This window comes from Eschrichtius robustus, chromosome 11 (assembly GCF_028021215.1).
Source record: "Eschrichtius robustus isolate mEscRob2 chromosome 11, mEscRob2.pri, whole genome shotgun sequence".
Taxonomy (NCBI): Eukaryota; Metazoa; Chordata; class Mammalia; order Artiodactyla; family Eschrichtiidae; genus Eschrichtius; species Eschrichtius robustus.
Window position 1 is genome coordinate 71,073,070 of NC_090834.1, and position 25,942 is coordinate 71,099,011.

The 25,942-nt window shown below is 37.8% G+C and overlaps 1 protein-coding gene across 4 annotated transcripts in view; it reads right to left on the reverse strand.

Annotated features, from left to right (window-relative positions):
* BTBD10 (BTB domain containing 10) overlaps nt 1-23,152 on the reverse strand; it is a 78,161-nt gene extending 55,009 nt beyond the window's left edge. Inside the window, exons 1-2 of one of the 4 annotated variants that reach the window (XM_068556407.1) lie at nt 22,988-23,152; nt 22,414-22,461 (exon numbers count right to left, since the gene is read on the reverse strand). The gene's annotated coding sequence lies outside the window, so the exon portion shown is untranslated. The remainder of the gene's footprint in view (nt 1-22,413; nt 22,462-22,987) is intronic. The other 3 variants (XM_068556404.1, XM_068556405.1, XM_068556406.1) reach the window with 3 other exon arrangements.
* Nucleotides 23,153-25,942: the final 2,790 nt, after the last annotated feature.

Sequence of the window (25,942 nt, forward strand, 5' to 3'; positions counted from 1 at the left end):
AAGAAACGTACAGATGCTAAAGCAAGTTGGATGTTGTTCTTGTGCTCAAAAAAACTCACCCTAGTATGGGGAGAAAAGACTCCACTAACAGCTCTATACCACTTACTCGTGTATCTCTCCTACCTGGGTAGTCTTGCATTGTTACCCCACCCTCCAACCCCATATCTTGGGTGTTCTTTGGGATTCCATCTTCATCTGCTGGGTCCAAGGAGACAGCAAAGAAATAGGATCAAACCCTTGAGAACACCAGGTTTTACACATAACATACAATGAATCAAAAATCTTGAAGTCATCCTTGACCTCTCCTTTCCCAACATCAAGTCTAACTTCAGATTTTTCTTTTGACTCCTCCTCTCCCTTATCAATCATAAGGCTGTTGTCTTCATTTAAACCCTTAATAGCTAAGAATAAGCCTCTTACTTGACCTCTTTACCCCCATTCGATTCCATATTAGCTCTGCTATAATCAGAATTATCTTTCTCAAAACTTTTAATGGCTCTTCATTTCCTGATCTAAACTCCTTACCATAAAAAGTTCTTCAAAATCTGACACTTGGATCCCCAATGTCTACTTTATATTAGGCCAATTAAAGATCTGGTTTGGATCTTGTAATCATCGAAAAATAATTTCTGTATTACTGGAAACAAAGTTCTTAGACAATATGTAACAATTCATTACTAATATTTTTAGGCATGACAGAAGTAATGTAAATTCTAAATAATCTAGAAATAATCCGTACAGAGGCTGGAACAACTGGGCCTATTGGCTAGAGACATATATTCAGGAAACTGCCAAAAGTCAATTGGGAAAGAGTGAGTCGATTGCTTCTCCTTCTCTTGGATATTACTACCTTTAAAAAAGGAGCGGGGGTGTGGGGGGGGTGGGGGTAGGAAGAGACAGAATCTTTAAGACTACAGTATCATAAGTAAGTACTCCCGGGGACACTATATTCCAGGCACTATTAATTAATGGCAATGACCCACAGAAGAGCTTAAAAAAACAAAAAAAAAAGGACAGTATCCAGAGACAATTTATGCCGTTATCAATGTGCTAGGAAGATTACATACTTTCTATTTAAAGCTCAAAACAACCCAATATTACTATCCTGTTTCATAGATGAGGAAATCTTAGGGCTAAGATGAGAATCCCAGTCTAACTGAAAGCCCATGTTCTTTCCAATGTAGCAAGTAAAGTACATAGAAATTCATATATTTGCTCCTTATTGCCAACAGATGTCACTTTTAAACCACAGCCATCTTGTGGCTTTGTGCAAACTACTGAGATCTCACTCTAAATAGTGTCATTACACAAGAGCTTTTCTGTTAAGTGAAATTATTTTTCTCTCTCAAACTTGGCAAACAAAGTGTGTGGTGGTTACTGGAGAGAAAGACCTGATAGAGAGGGAAAACAGTGAAGAGAACAGAATCACACAGTGATACCAGGGCCAGACACCAAGGACTGCCTTCAGCTGCATAGAAAGCCAAATACCCAGAGGTGAGAGTGGGAAAGACTGACCAAGAGGTAGTCAAGAAGGCACCTGAGTTAGCAAAATGTCCTAAAGTAACCTTTCCTATATGGAAAAGACCAAAAGGAGTGATAGCCCCACAGGGCAAATGAGTCACTTGAGACTGGCAGACTAAAAGAGCAAACACCTGAATGCTGGGGGTCTAGATGTAGGAAGAATTTCTGAAGGGCCAGAAACTTGAGAGATCATTTGATGAGCTTCTCTCCTTATAGGCATAAAAGAGAGACTGTACCACCTTGAAGGCACAAAATACATGATATAGATATAACTGTGAAAGAAAAAGAACAAGAGGAAGCAGCTTTTAAAAGAAAAGGAACCAGAGGGATGAAAACGAACCTCGTGCAAATGCAGCCGAGAGAACTGATCATGTGAGCCTTGTGCAGGTAACAATTATTTAAATTTGGATTAAAAAACTTTTTGTTTTACAGCATTTTTTGGAAAGTGTCCCAAAGCATACAGTAGTAAAAAAAGACCTTACTCTTGAAAAACTCCAACTGGAAGAGAACAGAACCATGAGATCAGCTTGAAGTTTTTATGCTGAGAGCCCTCCCCACCCCCTACAAATATGGTGAAGGCAGCCACACAGCTCAAAGTGGTAGAGAAAATAATTCAGGGCTGGAAGTGCAGCTGGAAATTTAAGGCAGACATACTGGGAATGAAAGAACCACAGATGCATAAAAATCTGAGCATAAACTCTGCTCAGTTAAATTACACACGCATGGGGGGGAGACCCCAGGTAGCCCCTACAGTAGATTATAGAAGAATTGAAAGCTACATGGCGTAAGATCTATGAGTTTGATGCTTTTTAAACTGAATGTATTCCCCAACCATACAGCCCAAGCAGCAGAAAGCTGAAGCCCTTACTGGCTTGGGATGTCAGAGAACAGAGACCACTACTGGCAGACAAAATAGATACTATGAGGGAATCCCCAGAAGTAGAGGAACCACAAGGCAGATGAGCTCCAAAATCTGAGTATAATCTCTGCCCAAATTTTTGGCTGACCACCAAATTACACAGGTTGTAGGAGAACCCTAACCCTTACCCCACTCCCCAGGAGACCAAGCTAAAAAAACAAGTAGTTGAAAGAAAAGAACTGAGCAGATATCAGCTGTCTCATACTGTGTATGTAGGAAACAAAGTTTGCAGATTGAGTCCAGGCAAGTTAATGGTCCACTAGAACAAAAACCCCCTGGGCTTCCCTGGTGGTGCAGTGGTTAAGAATCCTCCTGCCAATGCAGGGACACAGGTTCAAGCCCTGGTCCGGGAAGATCCCACATGCCGCAGAGCAACTAAGCCCATGCACCACAACTACTGAGCCTGTGCTCTAGAGCCCGCAAGCCACAACTACTGAGCCCACGTGCCACAACTACTGAAGCCCGCGCACCTAGAGCCTGTGCTCCGCAACAAGAGAAGCCACTGCAATGAGAAGCCCGCGTACCGCAAAGAAGAGTAACCCCCGCTCGCTGCAAGTACGGAAAGCCCATGCGCAGCAAGAAGACCCAATGTAGCCAAAAATAAATAAATACAATAAATAAATTTTTAAAATATACATTAAAAAAAAAATCCTGATAATCCTCACAAGAACACCAAAAATTTCAACCAAAAATTATGAGATCCAAAGAAACAAGACAGTAAAAAGGCAGTCAATGGAAACTGACTCCAAGTAGGTCCAGATATAGGATTTAGCAAATAAGGACTTCAAAGCACATATTATAAATATACTTAAACAATTAAAGGAAAGTATATTAAAAGCATAAAACAAGAAAATGGTCTTAATGAGTGGCAGAAAGGGAATCTCAATAGAGAAGTGAAAATAAAAAAATGAAAACTCAGCTCTAGCTGAAAAGAACTAAAATGAAAAATCCATTAGATGGGCACAATAGCAGATGGAATGACCAAAAAAAAAAAAAAAAAAAAAAAAATCAAGGAACTTGAAAATAGAGCATGAGAAATTACCCAACCCATAGAATAAAGAGAAAGATTAAAGAAAAACAACAGCTCTGCAGACACAGATGGGACAGCATCTAATGATACAACATGTAAGTAACTGGAGTCACTACTAATACACTCAACAAAATGGAATCTCAAAAGCATTATGATAAGTGAAAGAAGCAAGACTTAAAGCTTCCATACCATATGATTTCATTTATATAACACTGTCAGAAAGACAAAACTGTAGGGATTACACATAGAGCAGCAAGAGGTTAGAGCTGGGGTAATAGCACAAGGTAATTTTGGGGGTGACAGAACTATTCTGTATCTGGATTGTGGTGGTGGTGGTAGTTACACAATTGTATGCCTCTGTCCAAACTCCTAAGAACGGTACACCAGAAAGAGAATTTTATTGCACTGAAATTTAAAAAGAAAAAAACAGCAGCAGAGATGTTTAATAAATATTTACAAATGTCAAACATATTAGCATGACATAATTAAACCACTTTTGGATCAAAACCCCCACATCACACTACCCCCCGTACCATCCCAAGCATACTTAATCAACAGCCACCCTCCCACTGCCATAAATGACACACATAAATTTTTGATCATGCAAACTGGTGAGACTTTTTCTACTTCTGCCACAATAGTAAGTGACTTAGAGAAAAGGTTTCGGAATCAGATAAAACTAAGTTGTATGACTTTGTACAAGCTTCTTAACCTCTAAGACCTCAATTTCTTTAAATGTGAAATGAAGAAAATAATACAATTCTCATTACCATTATTTTATCTATTACTAATACAACTGCCAATCAAATTATTATAAAGAATAAATAAGACAGGACACCTTATATAATAACACAGTGCTGGGCACATTGCTGACTTTCTCTAGTAGACTACCAAATACAAATTTTGCATAATACTTCATTAATTCATTCATAACTTTCTATTTGCCTTTTGAGATCACCAGAGACGACGAGAATTCCTAGAGAGTCGCTCAACATTTATTGAGCATCTATAATGTGCTAGATGGCTGGAATAAAAAGGTGAATATGATATCATCCATGTCCTGGTTTAAATAATAATTATAAAATAATCACAACACAGGGAACAGGGGAAGAATGATTAGGGATACGATTTCTACTCATTTTGAGTTTTCCCAATTTCTCCAAGGTACACCTGACCCTCCCCTGTTCTACTAAACATCAAAATTTCATCAAAGAGCCATGTACTTTGGACACAATAGCTGGTAACAGTTTTAGGAGCTAAATCAAAACCTTAAGTCATCGGACTTCCCTGGTGGCACAGTGGTTAAGCATCCACCTGCTGATGCAGGGGACACATGTTCGAGCCCTAGTCTGGGAAGATCCCACATGCCGCGGAGCAACTAAGCCCACGGAGCCACAACTACTGAGCCCGCACGCCTAGAGCCCGTGCTCCGCAACAAAGAGAAGCCACCACAATGAGAAGCCCACGCACCACAACAAAGAGTAGCCCCCGCTCGCTGCAACTAGAGAGGGTCCACGCGCAGTGGCGAGGACCCAACGCAGCCATACGTTCATACATACATACATAAATTAATTAATTAAAAAAAAAAACCTTACGTCATTCCTATAGTAACTATGATGTAAAACAAATATTTCACTCAGCTTAAAAGTAAATTTAAATCTCTGGAAGAACAGACAAATCATCCTAGTTTCTAACCTCTGTGAAAACTCCTTCAGTTATTTTTATCAGAATATTCTTGCTGTACCCGAGAAGCTTAAAATTTTTCAATTCTTTCTCTCATTTGGACATAACAACCTCCTTGCTACATAACAAATTACCACAAACCCAGTGGCTTACAATACCATATACTATTTTAGTTTCTGTGGGTTAGGAATCCGGCATAGTTTAGCTGGGTCCTCTACAAGGCTACAATCAAGGTGTCAACCATAATTAGATCCTCATTTGGAGGCTCAACTGGGGAAGGATCCACTTCCAAGGTTACTGAGATTGTAACAATTCATTTCCTTATAGCAGTAGGATTCAAAGCCAATGATGTAGATAGTAAGTCTGCGAGCAAAATGGAGTCTTACGTAACATAACTAGGAAAGTAACATTCCATTACCTTTAGCATATTCTTTTGGCTAGGAAGTCACAAATTCTGCTCACACTCAAGGCGAGGCAATTATACAAAGGCACAAACACCAGGAGGCAGGGATCATGGGAACTACTTTAGGGTCTGTCTATCTTATTGTCCAACACATTCTGCCTAGGTATGACACTGAAAGTTTAAGATTCTGCTCAGCCCTTGTTCTAATTATACATACCACTATACTAACACACACACACAAAACACATACATCTCTTTTATCTCCTTGACTTCACAGCACCATTTGTCACAGCAAAAACCTAGAACCAATCTAAATGTTCGTCAGAAATGAATTGGTTAAAAATCTGCACAGTATCATACAACCAGTAAAAATAAGATACATACTGATAAGAAAAATATTCCAAGATATAATGTTATGCTAAAAAGCATGGTACAGATATGTATTATGTACTCCAATGTATTTAAAAAATATGTATGCAAACACTCATCCATGTTTTTATATGTTTTTTAAAATGTCTAGAAATAACACATAAAACTTCTAACTAGTTGCCTCTGAGGAAAGGCTGAAATGAGAGAAAGAAAGACTTACTTTTCATTGTATCTCTTATACTATTTGAATATACTATACATTGTTTTCATAATTGGGAGGGGGGCTACAGTTAAGTATTTGGAAATGGCTTTGTTATGGAAATTTTCTTCCTTGTTTAATTTTACTGCTTACCTATAGTTTTGGTTTTGTTTCTGATTGCTTAAATATGGTCAATACATATTGTAGGGGAGGAAAAATATCTTTTTCCCTTACCCTTCTAAATTTTCAACTGGGACCCCTGTAACAAGACATATTAACAAGAGAAAAGCATACAAGTTTATTTAATGTAAATTTTATTCAACACTGGAGCCTTCATAAGCAAATGAAGGCCCGAAAAAACAAACCTGAGTGTTCTTATGCCAAGTCTGATGAAGAGTGGAATATCGTGGAAAGAGTATAGTAAATTGACAAAAACTTACTAGCATTATCTCTTGTTCAGATTTCTATGTTCCTTCACCTTCGGCGCTAAGATGCTCCTTTCCTCTAGGTATAGGGACACCTCTCATGAGGGTTTTATGACCTGCTTTAGAGGCAGGTCAGAAAGTTCCTCCAGCACATGCTGTTGCTCTAATTCCTTCTGCTTAAAATATTCAATACGTGAAGGTGCCATACTTTGGGGTAGCATGTTCTGAACTCCATCATTATGCATTGGTAGAATATGTTTCTGCCACAAGTCTTCCCTTAAACTGTAGAAGACTCCTTGAGGGCAAGAACAAAGGGTAACTCATATGTGTGTTCCCATACCTCAGTATACACACTACATGTAAACTTTTACAAAATGTTTTAATTAATAAAATTAAGATGAAAGAAACCAAAGGGCATTTCATTTAACAGAATCCACCAGAGAAGAGGAAATACAAATTATGAAGATTTATAGGGAGTCTTTAACTTAGTTGCTTGTCTTTAAAAAGAATAATATTGTATAATCATACCCACCTATCATGTGAATCTCATCCTCAAATGACCAAAAAGTATCTAATGCTAATACTTGCTCTTAGGAACTATACACTAAGAAAATGGTGTTAAAAGAGGGAACATAACAAATATCCCTGGAAACATTTTTAAAGATATTATCAAATGACTCCTAATACTCCCCAAAAGATTCCTCAAAGCTGCCTAAATCTCACAGAAGCACTTTCAAATGTCAAGACTTATATTTTTCTTATTTGCTGCAGTTAAAATAAGGCAAGTAAATAAAGCTGAGAACTTTATTCAGGATATTTTTATATCCTGATTATAACAGTTAGATTATATCTGACTAAATTTTATGTAACTAGTTCCAGGATATCAAATTCAATTGACTTATGCTTTCATTCAAAAGCTATTCATTGAGTATTTAGTACCTTTTCAGGCATTTTGCTAACTGCTAGGGATACACTAACAAACAGATTTAATAAAACTGCATGAATTTTACATTAAAAGTAGGGTACTTTGTCTATTTAAAGGAATTCCTTATCAAATCCACCAAAATGTAAGACTTCCAAAGTCAGCTCATATTCAGCCCTTGATCTTCCAGAGGGGACCTGGAGATAAAATCTGAGTTCATTGATTTTATTACTTTTATAGAATTTCTATAAATTCTGTAAATAAATAATAAAATAATAATATTCAGTAATAAAAACTGAAATTCTGCTGATTTCTTGTTTAAGACATTAACACTTCAAGAACCATTTCATTTATTCCCCCCCCCCACCTTAAACAGCTCAATGTTTGAAAATCTTTCCCTATCTTAGGCATTTTCTAAATACCTACATTACATAATTAGCATTATAATGGACTAGATGCTGTTTATAGTGCTAAATTCTTAAAACTCACTAAAAGGCATATATGATTTTTATTCCTAAAAAAAACTTAATGTTTTATTTTCTATGCGTATGTCCCTATTTTTCCTTTTCTTCTATGACTAACTAGTATTGCCTTCAAAACCGGAAACATCTTAGTTGAAGCAAATCACCTTGACATAAAATTTAATATAGGCAAATCTCCAGTAAGCTGATGAAGTGCCTAAATCAAAGGAGATTACATTCAACTCCTAAGAACCAGCACCCTTTAAACAAAGTCAGACTCAAACAATGTTTTATTTTTTCCTCCATGACCCTTTAAATAAAGTCAGACTTTTAAACAATGTTTTCTTTTTCCCTCTGAGAGGCTTTTTTAATAAGTTATATTATATTTTTCATATAACTTTTACTATGCTGTTGCATTTTGACCCATTCATTATCCCATTACCTTCCATTCCTTTCAGATTTTTGCTCGTTTACCTGCCCTCAATTCAACAGGCTAGAAAAGGCCCTAAGTATGATTCAAGTTCTAGACTGCAGTATTGCCCAACAGAACTTTGTCTGATAATGGAAATGTTCTACGTCTGCACTGTCCAAAAAGTAGCCACTAGCTACATGCAGCTATAAAACACTTGAAATGTACAACTGATGAAATGAATTTTCAATTTTCCATTTTAACTCGTAATTTGAATAGCCATATGTGGCTGTTACTACCATATATGATAGAATAATAAGCAATGACCAATACATATCAGAATGGGTTCCTGAACAATAAGGTCAAGCCATCCTCCTTTGGAAAGGTTACCAGACTGGTGGTAGGTATGAGATATGCCTCAGCACTAAATGAACTACACCAAAATATGCAGTGAGATTTTTCAAGCAGGATAGAGGTACAGGAGCTAGATGCTAGTATCTAATTCAGGAAGCCTTGGATAATAAGGTGGATTTTCATATACATTTTCTATGCTAATCCATATATCAAGCCTACAAGACACAAGAGGTATCATCTATTATATAAAAGTGATCTCTTTTTAAAAACTGAGAAACTGGCTTAAAGGGATTATGTTATTTGCCTAATGTCACATAGCTAATAAATAAACTAGGACTCAAATACACATCTGTACAAATTCAGTGCTTCTTCCACCATACTATACTGTCTCTCAAGTTTAATACACAACCCATCAAAACGCTATGCCCAGAAAATAAAAAGTGCTAGTGGTCACATTTCAAATCACTAAGAGACAGATAGCTAGATGACAGATTCAAGGTTAGATAGAGAGGTTCTAAAAAACTGGTCAACTATTTCAGCAGAAAATCCTTTCCTTCCTCACATACTATCTCTCCCAAATTCCACATTATTAAAAAAAATCAAAGTAGAACACAAAACCATAAAGAATTAAGAAAAATATATAAGTGAACATTTATCTGACTCTCAGAATAAAGAAGGAATTTCTAAGCCTCAAATCAGAGGAAAAAAAATATGAGAAACAGGAACGTGCAGTCAGACACTTTATGCTCACATCTGCAACAAAGACTAGTGAAAACTTCATCAGGGATCAGAATTGGGACTGCAGACCACTTGCAAAAAGCATTAGGTTAGACTACATAAAAATTCAAACTATAAAAGATAAATGAAAAGCTATAAAAATGTATATAACAGATAAGATTTTAATCTTAAATATAAGGAATATTTATAAATCATATTAAAATAATCGAACACTATGATGGAAAAACATGCAGAGTTCATTAAGTTAGCAATTTACAAAAAGAATACTAGCTGCCAAAAAGAGGTAAAGAGGAAATACTCAACCTCACTAGTAATATAAGAAACCCAAGTTAAATCTGAGATGTTTAACTGATCAAATTGTCAAAGATTTCTTGGTTTGTTTTCATGATAACCAGTGATGGCTAAAGAACAGGGGAAAAGGCTACTCAGGCTTGTGGGAATATAAACTGTAAAACCTGGAGGGTGTCACACATTTTAACACAAGAATCCCAGTTTTAAATTTTTATCCTGAGAAATATGTTTATCAAAGAATTTATAGTGGAAGGGGAAGGAGAGGGAAAGGGGGAAGGGGAGGAGGAAGGGAATGTTCACTTTTAAATCTAGTTATGTATTTGTTATACTATTTTAATTTCTCAAAATAAAAAATTTAAGTCATTACATACAGAATGATCCCAATTGTGTGTGTGTATGCACGTGTATGTGTATACATGTGTTTATGATTGGAAGCAATTATCATTGGGTCATGGGATTAAGATGCCATTTTCTTCTTTGCTTTTTGGTGACTGTCCCAAATTGTATGCAATGCATTGCATGTTCATATTCAGAAAGAAACTACTCAAAATAATCTACTTTTATAAGTAATTTTTCAAAGTACTCATAAAACAATTTCAAAGCCAACAAGTATTCAAGGTTACTGTTAAAAAGTATCATTCACTAGGGAAGCAAAGATGATCAAAGATGTCATACCACTTTTATTCTAAAATATGACACCTTTTCCCTTTCTTAATGTTTTCAACTAACTTGAGTAGCTGCACATACATATATATAAACAATGCACGTACATGTATATAAATATATAGTACTATGTATATATTACATATACACAAAAAATGAAAAAGAGATTGAGTGAAAAAAATTAAGTATAAATGGAAGTTCTGCTGTTTTCTTCATATGGTACAATAAATAAGTTTTATCAAACTCAGGTAATAAGGCCTAGTCTGCCGTTTAGTTATCTCTTCCAAACACTAGAGTATTAATGATTTTAAAATACTTTCAGTATTACAGTTTTATAACTTCACTAGTCTCTAATAACTAAATATTCTCTCTTTGAAAAGAGAAACTCAGGCAATTTGGAATATTCAACAAGAAGAAAATAATAGTGCCCCACAGTTACCCATCTTACAGGAACTTCTCTAGGAAAATTCTAAATTAACAAATTAGGAGCCAAAAGGACAGAGCAGACTGCATCGCTTGCTCTCAAGATGTGAGAAAAGTAAGATTCAATCCTGCATTGTATAAAGCAAACTGCCCTGAATGAAATAATTACCTTTAAAATAATTCAGCACTATTTGCATGACCACGTAAGAATGAGAAAAGTATAAAAACATTTTGTTGCACAATTATGCCCCTGAGATACTTCCTCAGGTATCTGAGCTTTTAAATTTACTTTTAACGTAGTCCACAAACAGAAAACTCAAGATAATTTTCTATTCATCTGCTACCAGCAATGATAGTCAAAGATCTTAAAGAAAAATAATCCAAATTAATAAAAATAAAAATTTTTTTAGAGATGATAACAGTATCCCAATAGATGATTTTTAAAATGTCATGCCATTTCTCTCTACAATATATTCTCCTTTCGCTTTTCTCTGCTGTCCCACCTGGCATTCAAATTACAGAGAAGAGAGGAGATGGCCAAGATGGTATAGTAGGAAGACCCTGAACTCATCTCCATCCAAGGACACACCAAAATTACAACTACTTACAGAGCAACTATCTATAAGAACAACCTGAAGATTAGCAGAAAAGATTTTCCAAAACTAAAGACATAAAGCAACCACATGAGAGAGGTAAGAGGGGTGGAGACACGATATTGTCAGGACCCACATCACTCAGTCAACCCACAAATGGGAGGAATATCACAACTGGTCCTCCCCAAGGAGCAACGGGTCCAAGCCCCACAGCAGGTTCCCCAGTCCAAGGGGTTGTGCACCAGGAAACAAGCCCCCAGAACGTCTAGCTTTGAAAACAGGAGAGCTTATGTTTGGGAGCGTGGGAGGTGGGGAAGGGGTGTTAGGAAACTGAGACTCTGCTCTTAAAGGGAGCACACATAATCTCAACATGCTCCAAGTCCCAGACCAGAGGCAACAGTTTGAAAGGAGCTTGGGCGAGACCCACTTGCTGATCTTGGAGAGCCTCCCTGAGAGGCAGGAGGCCAATGGGACACCCCTTGGGGGAGGAAATGATGGCAACAGCCATTTTGGGGAGCTTGTTCTACCATGATAACACCAGTACAGACAAGCTCCATTTTGGAATCCTCCCTCTAGCCGATTAGTGCCAGGGACCCAACACAACCCTCCAGTGAGCCAGCACCAGCCCTGCGCCCACCAGGCCCTGTAGAGAGCCACACAAGAAGCCTACCCTGCCCTCCAGAAGGCTTGCAGCCACCACATAAGGCACAGCTAACTGGACAGGGGACAGCCCTGACTACCAGCACACTCACAGTACTCAGCCCCAGCACAACATAAAGGTTCATGCAGCCTACATAAGAGGCACCTCTAGAGCATACAGCTCTGGTGACCAGAGTGGAGTGTGCTGCTGGGCCCCATAGGACATCTCCTACATGAGGCCACTTCAAGATCAGGAAACATAAGCAACCTACCTAATACATTGAAAGAAATACAGAGATTTGGCCAAATGAGGAGATAGAGGAATATATTCCAAATGAATGAACAAGACGTAGCCTCAGAAAAAGAACTAAATGAAGTGAAGATAAACAATCTACCTGATAAAGAGTTCAAGGTAGGTAGTGATCATAAAGATACTCAACAAACTCAGGAGAAGAATGAATGAACATGGTGAGAAGTTTCACAAATAGCTAGAAAATACAAAGAAGAACCAAACAGATACAATAAAGTGAAATAAAAAATACACTACAAGAAATCAACAGTACATTAGATCATACAGCAGAACAGATCAGCAATCTGGAAGACAGAGTACTGGAAATCACCCATGCTGAAGAGAAAAAAAACAAAAGAGAATTTTTAAAAATAAGGATAGTTTAAGAGACCTCTGGGACGACATACAGCGTACTAACATTATAGGGGTCCCAGAAGGAGAAGAGGGAGAGAAAGGGGCCAGAGAACTTACTTGAAGACATAATAGCTGAAAATTTCCCTAACCGAGGAAAGGAAAAGACATTCAGGTTCAGGAAGCACAGAAAGTCCCAAACAAGATGAACCCAAAGATGTCCACACCAAAACAAATTATAATTAAAATGGCAAAAGTTAAAGATAGAGAATCTTAAAAGCAGTGCAAGAAAAGCCAACTAGTTACATACAAGGAACTCCCAAAAGACTATCAGCTTTACAGAAGAAGCTGCAGGCCAGAAGGGAGTGGCCTGATATATTCAAAGTGATGAAAGAAAAAAACCTAGAACCAAGAATACTCTATCCAGCAAGGTTATCATTCAGATTTGAAGCAGAAACAGACTTTTACAGACCAGCAAAACCTAAATGAGGTCAGCATCACTAAACCAGCTTTACAAGAAATGTTGAAAGAACTTCTCTAAACAGAAAAGGCCATCACTAGAAATATGAAAATTATGAGAGGAAAAGTATCACTTGTAGAGGCAAACATACAGTAAAGGTAAGAGATCAACCATTATAAAGCTAGTAGGAAGGCTAAAGACAAAAGTAATAATATATATCCATAATAAGACACAGTAACAAAAAGATTTGAAATATGATGCGAAAAATATTAAATGTGCAGGGGGTAAAAATTTAGGGTGTTTAGAATCTGTTCAAAATTAAGAGATCTATCAACTTAAAACAATCACATGTGTGTGTGTGTGTGTGTGTGCGCGCGCGCAAGTGCATATGGCTATTTGTTAACCTCATGGTAACCACAAACCAAACACCTATAATAGATATATACACAAAAAAGAGAATAAAATTCAAACGTAACACTAAAGACAGTCATCAAATCACAAGGGAAGAAAGCAAAAGAAGAGAAGAACTACAAAGGACTACAAAAGCAACCAGTAAAGAATTAAAATGGAAAAAGTATATACCTATCAGTAATTAACATAAATGGACTAAATGCTCCAAACAAAAGACAGTGGCTGAACAGATTCAATAAAGAAAAAACCATATATATGCTTCCTACAAGAGACTCACTTCAGATTTAAAGTTATATACAGACTGATATTGAGGGGATGGAAAAAGGTATTCCATGCAAGTGGCAAGAAAAGAAAGCTGGAGCATCAATACTTATATCAGACAAAATAGACTTTAAAACAAAGACTGTAACAAGAGTAAAAGAAGGACATTATGTAATGATAAAGAGATCAAGCCAACAAGAGGATATAACAATTGTAAATATATATGCACCCAACATAGGAGCACCTAAATACATAAAAGAAATATTAACAAACATAAACAGAGAAACTGACACTAATACAATAACAGTAGCAAACTTTAACACCTCACTTACATCAATGGACAGATCATCCAGACAGAAAATCAATAAGGAAACAGTGGCCTTAAATAACACATTAGACCAGATGGATTTAATAGATATGTATAGAACATTTCATCCAAAACCAGCAGAATACACATTCTTTTTAGTGCAAATGGACAGATCAGAAGCTAGGCCACAGAACAAGCCTCAATAAATTTAAGAATACTGAAATTATATTAAGTATCTTTTCTGGAAACAGTATGAGACTAGAAACAAACTACAAGAAAAAGACTACAAAAGACACGAACATGTGGAGGCTAAAAAAACATGCTACTAAACAACCAATGGTTTACTGAGGAAATCAGAGAGGAAATCAAAAAATACCTGGAAACAAATGAAAATGTAAATACAACAATCCACATCTCTGGGACACATCGAAAGTAGTTCTACGAAAGAAGCTTGTAGTGATACAAGCCTACCTCGGGAAACAAGAAAACTCTCAAATAAACAACCTAACCTTACACCTAAAGGAACTAGAAAAAGCAGAACAAACAAACCCGAAATTAGTAGAAGGAAAGAAATCATAAATATCAGAGCAGAAGTAAATGAAATAGAGACTAAAAAATTAAAAATTTTAAAAAAGTAAACACCAATGAAATTATGAGTTCTTTGAAAATATAAACAAAACTGATAAACTTTTAACCAGACTCATCAAGAAAGAGAGGGCCCAAATAAATAAAATCAGAAATGAAAGAAATAAAATCAGAAACGACACCACAGAAACACAAAGGATCATAAGAGATTACTAAGAACAAATATATGCCAATAAAATGGACAATCTAGAAGAAATGGATAAATTCCTAGAAACATAAAAATCTCCCAAAAATGAATCAGGAAGAAATAAAAAAATATGAACAGACCAATTACCAGTAATGAAATTGAATCAATTAAAAAAAACTCCCAACAAACAAAAGTCCAGGACCAGACAGCTTTACAGGTGGATTCTACAAAACATTTAAAGAAGAGTTAACACTCATTCTTCCTAAACTATTACAAAAGATTGAAAAGGGAGGAATGCTTCTTAGCTCATTGTACAAGGCCAGTATCACCCTGATACCACAACCATGCAAAGATACCACAAAGAAAGTAAATTACATGCCAGTATCTCTGATGAACACAGATGTAAAAATCCTCAACAAAACATGAGCAAACTGAATTCAACAATACATAAAAGGGATCATATACCATGATCAAGTGGGATTTATCCCAGGAATGCAAGGATTTTTCAATAAACGCAAATCAAAGTGATACACCACATTAACAAGCTGAAGAATAAAAATCATATTATCATCTCAATAGATGCAGAAAAAGCCTGTGACAAATTTCAAATCCATTTATGATAACAACTCTCAACAAAGTGGGTATAGAGGGAACATACTGCAACATATTAAAGGCCATATATTACAAAACCACAGCCAACACCATATTCAACAGTGAAAAGCTGAAAGCACTTCGTCTAAAATCAGGAACAAGACAAGGATGCCCACTCTCGCACTTTTATTCAACATAGTGTTGGCAATCCTAGCCATAGCAACCAGACAAGAAAAAGAATTAAAAGGAATCCAAATTAGAAAGGAAGAAATAAAACTGTCCCAGTTTACAGGTGACATGTTACTAAGTATAGAAAATCCTAAATACACTACTAAAAACCACTAAACTAATAAATACAGTAAAGCTGCAAGATACAAAATCAGTATACAGAAATCTGGTGCATTTCTATACACTAACAATAAACTATCAGAAAAAGATATTAAGAAAACAATCTCATTAACAACTGCATCAAACAGAATAAAATAACTAAGAATACATCTAAGGAGGTAAGAGACCTGGACCCAGAAAACTATAAGACATCGATGAAGAAAACTGAAGACAACGCAAACAAACGGAAAGATTTACCATGCTCATAGAAGAATTAATATTGTTAAAATGACCATATTACCCAAGGCAGTCTAAATCAAAATACCAAAGGCATTTTTCACAGAACTACAACTAATAATTCTAAAATTTGCATGGAAACAAAAGATCCCACATAGCCAACAATCTTGAGAAAGAAGAACAAAGCTGGAATATCATGCACCCTGATTTCAAACTACACTACAAATCAAAACAGACACACAGATCAATAAACAGAATACAGAACCCAGAAATGGACTCACACTTATATGGTCAATTAATCTACAACAAAGGAGACAGGAATATACAATGAGTAAAAGACAGCCTCTTCAATAAATGGTGTTGGGAGAACTGGACAGCTACATACAGACAATCAAAGTGTACTAATTTCTCATAGCATATACAAAAACAAACTCAAAATGGAATAAAGACTTAAATGTAAGACCTGAAACTATAAAACTCCTAGAAGAAAACATAGGCAGTAAGCTCTCTGACATAAGTCTTAGCAATATTTTCTTGGATCTGTCTCCTCAGGCAAGAGAAACTAAAGAAAAATAAACAAATACGACTACATCAAACTAAAAAGTTTTTGTACAGCAAAGGAAACTATCAACAAACTGAAAAGGCTGCCTACTGAATGGGAGAAGATATTTGCAAACAACATATCCAACAATGGGTTAATATTCAAAATATACAAAGAATTCATACAACTCAACATCAAAAAAACAAACCACCCAATTAAAAAACAGGCAGAGGGAAGAAAAAAAAAAAAAACAGGCAGAGGACCTAGACATCTTCCCAAAGAAGACATACAGCTGGCCAACAGACACATGAAAAGTTCAAATCATATTAAAACCACAATGAGATACCACCTCACACTTGTCAGAATGGCTATCATCAACAAAACAATAAATAACAAGTATTGGCAAGGATGGAGAAAAGGGAACCCTCATGCATTGTTGGTGGAAATGTAAACTGGTACAGCCACAAGGGAAAACAGTATAGAGGTTTCTCAAAAAATTAAAAATAGAACTGCCATATGATCCAGCAATTTAACTTCTGGGTATTTACCTGAAAAAGACAAAAACACCAATTTGAAAAAATATGTGCACCCTATGTTCACTGAAGCATTATTTACAATAGCCAAGGTATGGAAGCAACCTAAGTGCCCATGAATAGACGAATGGATAAAGAAGATGTGGTATATAAATACAGCGGAATATTTTTCAGCCATTAAAAAAAAAAAAAAAGAAACCTCGCCATTTGCAACAACATGGATGGATCTAGAGGGTATTATACTAAATGAAATGTCAAAGACAAATACCATATGATCTCACTTACATGTGGAATCTAAAAAACAAAGAAAACAAAACAAAATGAAAACAGACTCACAGATACAGAGAACAAACAGGTGGTATCCAGAGGGGAGACAGGTGGGGGGTTGAAATATGTGAAGGGGATTAAGAGGTACAATCCTCCAGTTATGAAACAAGCCACAGGGACGTAATATACAGCATAAGGATATGGTCAGTACTATTATACAGTAAGTTTTATTGGGACAGATAGTTAATGGACTTATCACTGTCATTTCACAATGTATGCAAATGTCAAATCACTATGTAGTACACCTGAAATTAACATAATATTGTACATCAACTATATTTCAATTTTTAAAAGATTACTTAGAATACCAGATATCAGTCAATGGATAGTCAATGCCAACATGAAAAGCAAGAAAGAGATTCCTACTGTTCATTGTGGACTAGAATAAAGAAAAAGAAAAAAACTTCTGTAATTTCCAGTGGAAGAGTCATATTGTCAAGGCTGTAAATAGCCATTTGAATTTGTTCCCTATAAATGAGACAGCTAGATGTAAATGTAAATTCCCCTGATGTGTCTTAAGATCACCAGACAGTATGCTATTTTCTGAGCATAAACACAGTACAAAGGGCTGACAAGTTATATTCACTTTACTATTTACATAGCACTTGTGTATATTTTATTTCATTTCATTCTTAAACTCCTGACAATTGTGTTCTATCTCCATTTTTCATGTGAGCCAACAACAGCTCAGAGTAGTTAAGTAACTTATGTCATAGAGCTAACAGTCGGCTTTAAACACAGATCTAAGTGATCCCAAATAAGGTATTCCAAGTAGAAAAGTATGATTACAATGTTAAATGACCTTAGAAAAGTGTTATTCATAGTTTCTAATCAAGTACTTCAATTAGTACTTCACTGTGACAGACTCTCACCCTCAACCAAATAACAAATGTTAATTTCAGTTCATGACCAAAAGTACTAACAGACCATTCATTTCAACTACAAAGATAAAAATAAGTACCATGTAATCAGATATCTTACATTTTTAAACAGAAAAATATAATTAAACTATTAATTAGGATTTAAAAAGATGCTTTTATTGGCATAGATACCTTTTAGCATCTTACAAATCTTCAGAAATCTTGTGACATAAGGTCACATATTCCACATAAAATCTTTCCTCTTTAATGTCAAGTTTCTACTATTTCAATTATTTTAGCTCACTGTATTCTCATTGCCTACATCGAACTTTTACCAACCTCTTAATCCTCTCCCAAAGAGCATCTCTTTGAGTTCTGATTGCTTACCTTCCATCTCTGAGCTCTAGATTGCTACCTGCTTAACAAGGCAGGTCTCAGTTTCAAGATGCCAAAGTAAACCAGAGCAAGCCATAGTAGGGAAATGCAACATTAGCTTAAACCCTAATAAACATTCTATCCAAGAGGAGACAAGATTTCAAAATAGTTCTTCTTCCATTAATGAGCATCTTTCTCCCTTACTGTGGGTTTATAACCAACAAAGAAACAAACAAACAAAGGAGTCAGACAAAGATAAAAATACAGCTGAAATCAGTGGCCAAAAAAGCTACTTATTAACTTCAATTGTAAATTAAACTTAAAACTGTTTATTTTTCATTTCCTTCTCCCTCATAGGGTCCAGCCTGCTCAGATAAATCCACCCTACAGGGGAGTAGCGAATGTTATGTCCTAAGAATTGAGAGCTCTAAAAACAGAACCAGAAGTCACTGAGCAAAAGCATACTCAATTCCTTCTCCAGTCCTCACCTAATCCTTCCTTGAGAGGGCATCTCACCCAAGGAGTTGAAAGAAGGGGGAAAGCTACTTCCAAGAGAACTTCCTTACTTTACAAGTCATGTAGAAACATGGGGAGAGGAAAATGATGGTTCTTCCTTCAACAAACAATCTCCAAAAATACATAACAGATTCTTCAGGATGTTTTTTAAACTCTCAAAGAGGAACACATCACAGAATACACATCTTCTCCTGTTTCACTTCCCACACCAGAGAGAGGCAGGGATTGGATGAAGAGGTATTAGACTAACTTGCCCTAAGAAGACAGGGCTAAAAGAGAGAAACAAGAAGACTGGGCTAAAAGAAAGAAAACTAAGTCTGCAAACTCCCAAAGTAGTCCTGATTAAAACCCAATATTCTATTTCCGTTACTCTAGGAGGTGCATCGACAGATGAATGGATAAAGAAGATGTGGCGCATATATACAATGGAATATTACTCAGCCATAAAAAGGAACGAAATTGAGTTATTTGTAGTGAGGTGGATGGACCCAGAGTCTGCCATACAGAGTGAAGTCAGAAAGAGAAAAACAAATACAGTATGCTAACACATATATATGGAATCTAAAAAAAAAAGGTACTGATGAACCTAGTTGCAGGGCAGGAATAAAGAGGTAGACATAGAGGATCATACAGGATGTACTTGAGGACATGGGGTGGGAGGGGGAAGCTGAGGCGAAGTGAGAGTAGCAACGACATGTATACACTACCGAATGTAAAACACTTGGCTGGTGGGAAGCAGCAGCATAGCATAGGGAGATCGGCTCGGTGCTCTGCCATGACCTAGAGGGGTGGGAAAGGGAGGATGGGAGGAAGGCTCAAGAGGGAGGGGATATGGGGACATGTGTATGCATGTGGCTGATTCGCTCTGTTGTACAACAGAAGCTAACACAGTACTGTGAAGCAATTATACTCCAATAAAGATCTATTAAAAAAACCCAATATTCTATGTAGTCTTTGCATAAGTTATGATAAATTTAGTTGTAAAAGGCAGAGCTCTTTGTAAAACTGCACGGTAGTCTAAGTGGTACTTGACCATTTCTACCTTTTTCAAACTCTCTCCCTCACCTAGCCTCCTTTCTCACCCTTACTCCCATCGAAGACCTTCACCTTGCCCTCTTATAAGCCTAAGATTCACTTCTTTCTTAGGACTGACCTCTAAACTCCCATTCCCCACAGCCCAACTAAGTATGAATCAGATTATGTGATTAAAGTACTTCTCACTAATGGGTAAATGTGGTTTAATCCACGGGGTTCAATTCCACAAATATCATTAAGCTCTCCTATGTATAAGGCACTGTGTTTAATCAATCAAAATACCTATTCTTCTTACAAGAAAAACTAGCTAACTCAAATCAATCTTGTAATGGATAATGTAAAAGAGAAGCACATGAGTGCTTGCTTCACCTCACACTTTCCCCTTCCCATTTCTTCCCATCTCGATGCCCCTCCCCCCTACCCCATCTGCCACGGAATAAAATCCAAGGAATCAATATTGCTTCCAATAAAAGTCAATGACTGGGAAGACAAAGTGGGATGGTACAGCAAACAATAAACATTCAAAAGCATAGATGAGTCAGTAGAGGGTCTCCTAGATTTATTTTACATATTAATCGCAAATACAATAAAGGGCTTCTCAATAAATCAATTCCCTTACAAGATACCTTTGCTTTGCTCAGAACCCTCAGTTACTAAACCATAAATACTGAGAGGGTTTTTTCAGTTATTTCCACAGTTAAAATATTACTAAGTATCAGTTCAATCTGCCCTACCATATTTAAAGGCTATTAAACTCACCTGTTTTCAATTAGAGTTGACATTTTCCCACAAGTACTCCTAGGTTTGAAATTCCAAACTAATTGGCATACTTACTTTAACTCTTTTTTTTTCCAGTTGTAAAATTTATTAATTCTTACTCATAACACAGGTCCAAACCTGGAGAGCAGGATACAACTACTGACAGGTTTGGGTTTGCTTGGGCCACATGAAGTTATTTTTAACTGTTTCAAGTAGTTGTCAATATTTTTAAAAGTCAGGAGAACTGCAAGCAAAAATTTAGATTTCCTGTGTTCTCTTGAGAAGGCTGAAGACTGGGCCCATATTCATTATGGCACTGATCAGGTGAACGTGAGAACTGGATAACCCTCTTAGATGAGGCATAAAACTCTTTAGTGTATTTCACTCATTTTTATTTTCATATGCCTAGTATCTGAAGGCATGTGAGTTTGCTATTCATAACCTATTCCTTTGAAAGGTGCATAATATTTTCCAGGTCACTTCAACACTTCGCTAAGTCACCTAATGTAAAAAGCCACAAAGCAGGACATATTGGTTTGTAACCTCATGGCTAATAATAAAAAATTTTCACAACGCTTAGAAGAAAGGTTGAGAAAGAAAAAAATTCAGACTGGTGGAAGGGTGACATACAGAATGTAAAAAGCCCATCTGAAAGTTTTTTTGGGAGAAAAAAAAAGGTGAAATCTCAAAAACATTGTCAAGACACTGAAAGCTTTCCTGACTTCATGGTTCCTTGCCATACTCCATGCTTCAGAACCTCCCTTCCCACTTTGTCTTTATGTGTAACAATACCAGTTAGGTCATAAACTCTGAGAAGTGTTAGGAAATTTAAGAAACACATTTACACCTTCAAAAATAATTCTCCTCACACACTTTTTTAACAGTCTTTATCCACCATCAAATCCTCTCCCAAGTATTTTCTACTGCTTTCCGCTTTGTATTCTAATGACAACTACAGTCCTCATTTTCGAGGCTTGGGCTTCAGCCCTGGACGGGCTCTCCAGTACACAAACTTTTTTGGCCGGTATAGCTGCACCCCTTATTATATCTCTTATACCAATTTCTACAATCTATTTCATTCAAAATTTATCTGTAACTCCCTCTCTAAAGTCTTGATCAAATTGTAGGGGGGGTGGTGTACCCAGTTGTCCAAAGAAAATCAATATACTGTGATTTTTCTCTGATATTGTTAAATAAAAAGCATGAAGACTCTTAAAGATTAAAAAACATTTAAGTATATTTTATATGCTAAGTGCATAAAGCGACAAGCGAGTGATGCTCTCTATCTTTAGCATGTCTGGACTAGTGACTTCTCATCATGAACTCAAAATACTGAGGAGAAAGATTAGTAGGAAATCTGTGAAGCCCAGTGATGGTCACATTGCGCCCACACTAACAAATTACTAAGTGATGTCTCACCTCCCTGCACCCCATTCCCGAGGATAAAGGGTGTGAGGAGACTTGAATCTGAAAAAGAAAAAAATAAGCAGCTTTTCTGTGCAAGTTTGGGGAAAACAAAGCGTTACCGCACGTGATACCGTTACAGCATAAAATCACTCAACACCTTATTGGGGTCTCACTCCTCTTCACCCAAAGCGAGACTCGGGCCACCTTAGCCCCTATTGTGATGCACCCTCCTCAGGACCTCGCGGCGTTAACCCAGGATGACAGAAAAGGGGCGGCGCACACTGTTCCTCTGCCCTGGGAAGGAGGGTTAAGGGTATCGCCTTCATCTCTGGGGAAAGGCCTCAGTACTCTCAACCCAAAAACAGCACCCCCGAAACCCAACTCCCTTCCCTACCTCTCCGAACTGGGCGCCAGCGGCCAGAGCCCAGAACCTCACCCACGGTCCCCTAGCAGGGTCCGGGACGTCCAGACCACCACCAGAGCAGTCCAGCTCTCAAGCCCAAACTCGCCCTCCGCCCCCACCAAAGCCCAGCCTCCAGCGCCGCCCCCACCGAGTTCTCCAAACTGAGTCCAGTCACCCTCGAACCTGTAGTCCCCCTTGAGTGTCCAGGCACAGGCCGGGGCCAGCGACACCTCCGCTTTCCCCCCAGCTGAATCCCTCCGGAGGCGTCTGCGACGACGAGCGCTGCAGCAGCTGCGGCTATAAGAGCCGCCCCAGCAGGTTACAGGCCGGCTCCTGGGGTGCTTCTCGCGAGATCCCGCGGTTCGAAAAGGCGAGAGTAGCTGAGTTCTCGCGAGAATGGTGGCTCATCGCGCAGGAGTTGGGCGGGGCGCGGAGAGTGCGGGCGGTTGAGGGAGTGGCTGTCTGGGGTGGGCGTTGAGCCTGGGGGCAGGCGCCGCAGAGTGTTAAGGCGCGGGTTCTCACAGACTTCAGCTCGGCATCAAACGCGAGCTTCGCACCTGAGTGGCTGCGAGCAGATTTATCCCCCAAATCTTTGAATCCCACGTTTTTCCTTGGTTTCCTGTCACCGTTAGAAAAAAGCGGACAGCGTCTCCAGCCCAGAGTTAGAGAATACCTCGAGGACGCTGAGTTTACTCAAGGAAAGCGTTTCCCTCAACTGAGCTAACTCCAAATTCGCCTTTGCCGCCTCAGCTGGCGGTTATTAACCCGCCTGGGTTCAGGAAAGGCGGTCCTCGTGAGGGCCACCTTCTATTTCCTAGCGTCCGCAGCTGTTTGTTTTTAAACGCTGGGTTGGCGGGAACCGGTGTGCCATCTGGAGCTCTTGCAGTTGGGCCCCTGTGGAATGTCGACAGTAACCTGGATGGGATATTATTGCTCCTTGTGGCAGAAGGTCGCCAGTCATAGAGTTTCAGTCACTCAACTTTACTGAGCCTACTGTGTGTCACATGCTGGACGACACAAACAGAAAAATGAAAGACACAGTCCCCAGCCTCGAAGCTCACACCCTGGGGGCGAGACCCACCTGAAAACAGATAATCCTGTTACACGGTGGTAAAGGCCGAGCTGTGAGCTGAGAGGGAGGAACCGGCTCGGCCTGCCATGTTGAGGAAGCCTCCACCAGGGAGTGAAGTTTGAGCTGAATCTTGAAGGATGAGTAAAAGTTCCCCAGTTTTGAGAAGAGTGGGAGGAGCGCTGCAAGCAGAGGAAGCGGAAAGGAAGAGGACCTGGTTTGAGTAATTTGCTATGAAAACAGATTTTGCCAGAAAGAACTTTGCTGAAAAGTTTTTAATCACTGTGGAGTTGGGAAGAGAAAACTCCCTGGCTTCTACATGTGCTAACCAAAATGTTTTTCAAACCAGTGTTTATGCTAAGGAGATGAGCAGTTGAGCTGCACGATAGAGGATAGTGAACATCCTCGTCCTCATCTAAGGACACTACATGTGAGAGACCTAAGGGAAACAGATTATTGTCGTAGTATCCCAAGTTATTATCATTGCCACATTCTGCTAAAGTGGAAATCTTTGAAGATTTCTAAGACAGAAGAAGAATCTAATAGTTTTGTAATACAGGTGTATCTCATGGAGAAACTTCAAGAAAAACCTCAGGCAACAAAATAACAAAAACTCCATTGGCCTTATGTATTATCATAGCTTTCTTCTGTAAGATAAGATCAAGAGAAGTAGTTCTATAGTCCAAATTTTAGTGAGGTCTGTCAAAGAGGAATTATTTCCCCATATCAAAATAGAAGCTATCATTTCCTAAAGAGAGACCCTGATATTCTACTATAGGATTTCTGCCAATCTCCCTTTAGACATATTATTTTCATATTATTATGTATATGTATACTATAGCGACATTTGGCTCACCGTACCAATAGAAAAAAAAAATAGGTCATAAACAAATACTGAATCATTATGTTGTACACCTGAAAATAATATAATGTATGTCAATTATACCTCAATTTTTTTAAAAATTAAAAATTTTAGAAAAAGTAGTTCAAACTCTGTTGTGAGCCAGTCAGGTGCTCTGCTTAGCATAATTCACACATTCTATTACAAGTTCTAGGAATTTTCCAGGAAACATTGGAAGAATTAGTGCAAGATTTCAGATGAAGTATGGAAACTTTATTCCATGCTGGAATCTGGTCAAATCATTTAAACTTGCTTTGAGGAGCCTATAGTTCATTTTATTCTGTTATTCTTTTTTTTTTTTAATTTTTTTTGGCTGCATTGGGTCTTCATTGCTTCACGAGCTTTCTCTAGTTGCTGCTAGCGGGGGCTGCTCTTGGTTGCGGTGCGCAGGCTTCTCATTGCGGTGGTTTCTCTTGTTGCAGAGCATGGGCTCTAGGCATGTGGGCTTCAGTAGTTGTGGCACATGGGCTCAGTAGTTGTGGCTCGCGGACTCTAGAGCGCAGGCTCAGTAGTTGTGGCGCACGGGCTTAGTTGCTCCGTGACATGTGGGATCTTCCCGGACCAGGGCTCAAACCCGTGTCCCCTGCGTTGGCAGCAGGTTCTTAACCACTGCGCCACCAGGGAAGCCCTATTCTGTTATTCTTAAAGAAAGGAAGAAGGGAAGAAAGAAAGAAAGAAAAGAAAGAAAGAAAAAGAAAGAAAGAAAGAAAAAGAATATCTAATAAAACTATCACTGTCATTCACTTAAAAAAATTAACCTTTCAAATATTAATTTGGGAGCATGGTAGCAGCTATACATCTAGTAGGTAATGCCATTGATCACAGACTGCTTTGCACAATAATTTGTAAATGCTAGCTCACTGAATGAGCTAAGGTACAGATCCTTAATGCAAGTCTTCCTTCCACAATATCAATCCATGTATCAAAGAGGTCAAAACAGAAATAAAGAGAAGTTTCAAAGAGAAAAAATGAATGAACAAGGTCTTTTGGTTGTCTATATTATTGTACTTCATAGCATGCTAACACAAGATTGTTTCAAAGCAGAGGATAAGATAGACCTCTGGTTGAATACTTGTTCAAAGAATTAAATGATAAGCCACATACCCAGAATCCTTTTTAACTTTAAAGCCTGGGATTTCTTTGTACTATGGTTTGAGCACATTCACCT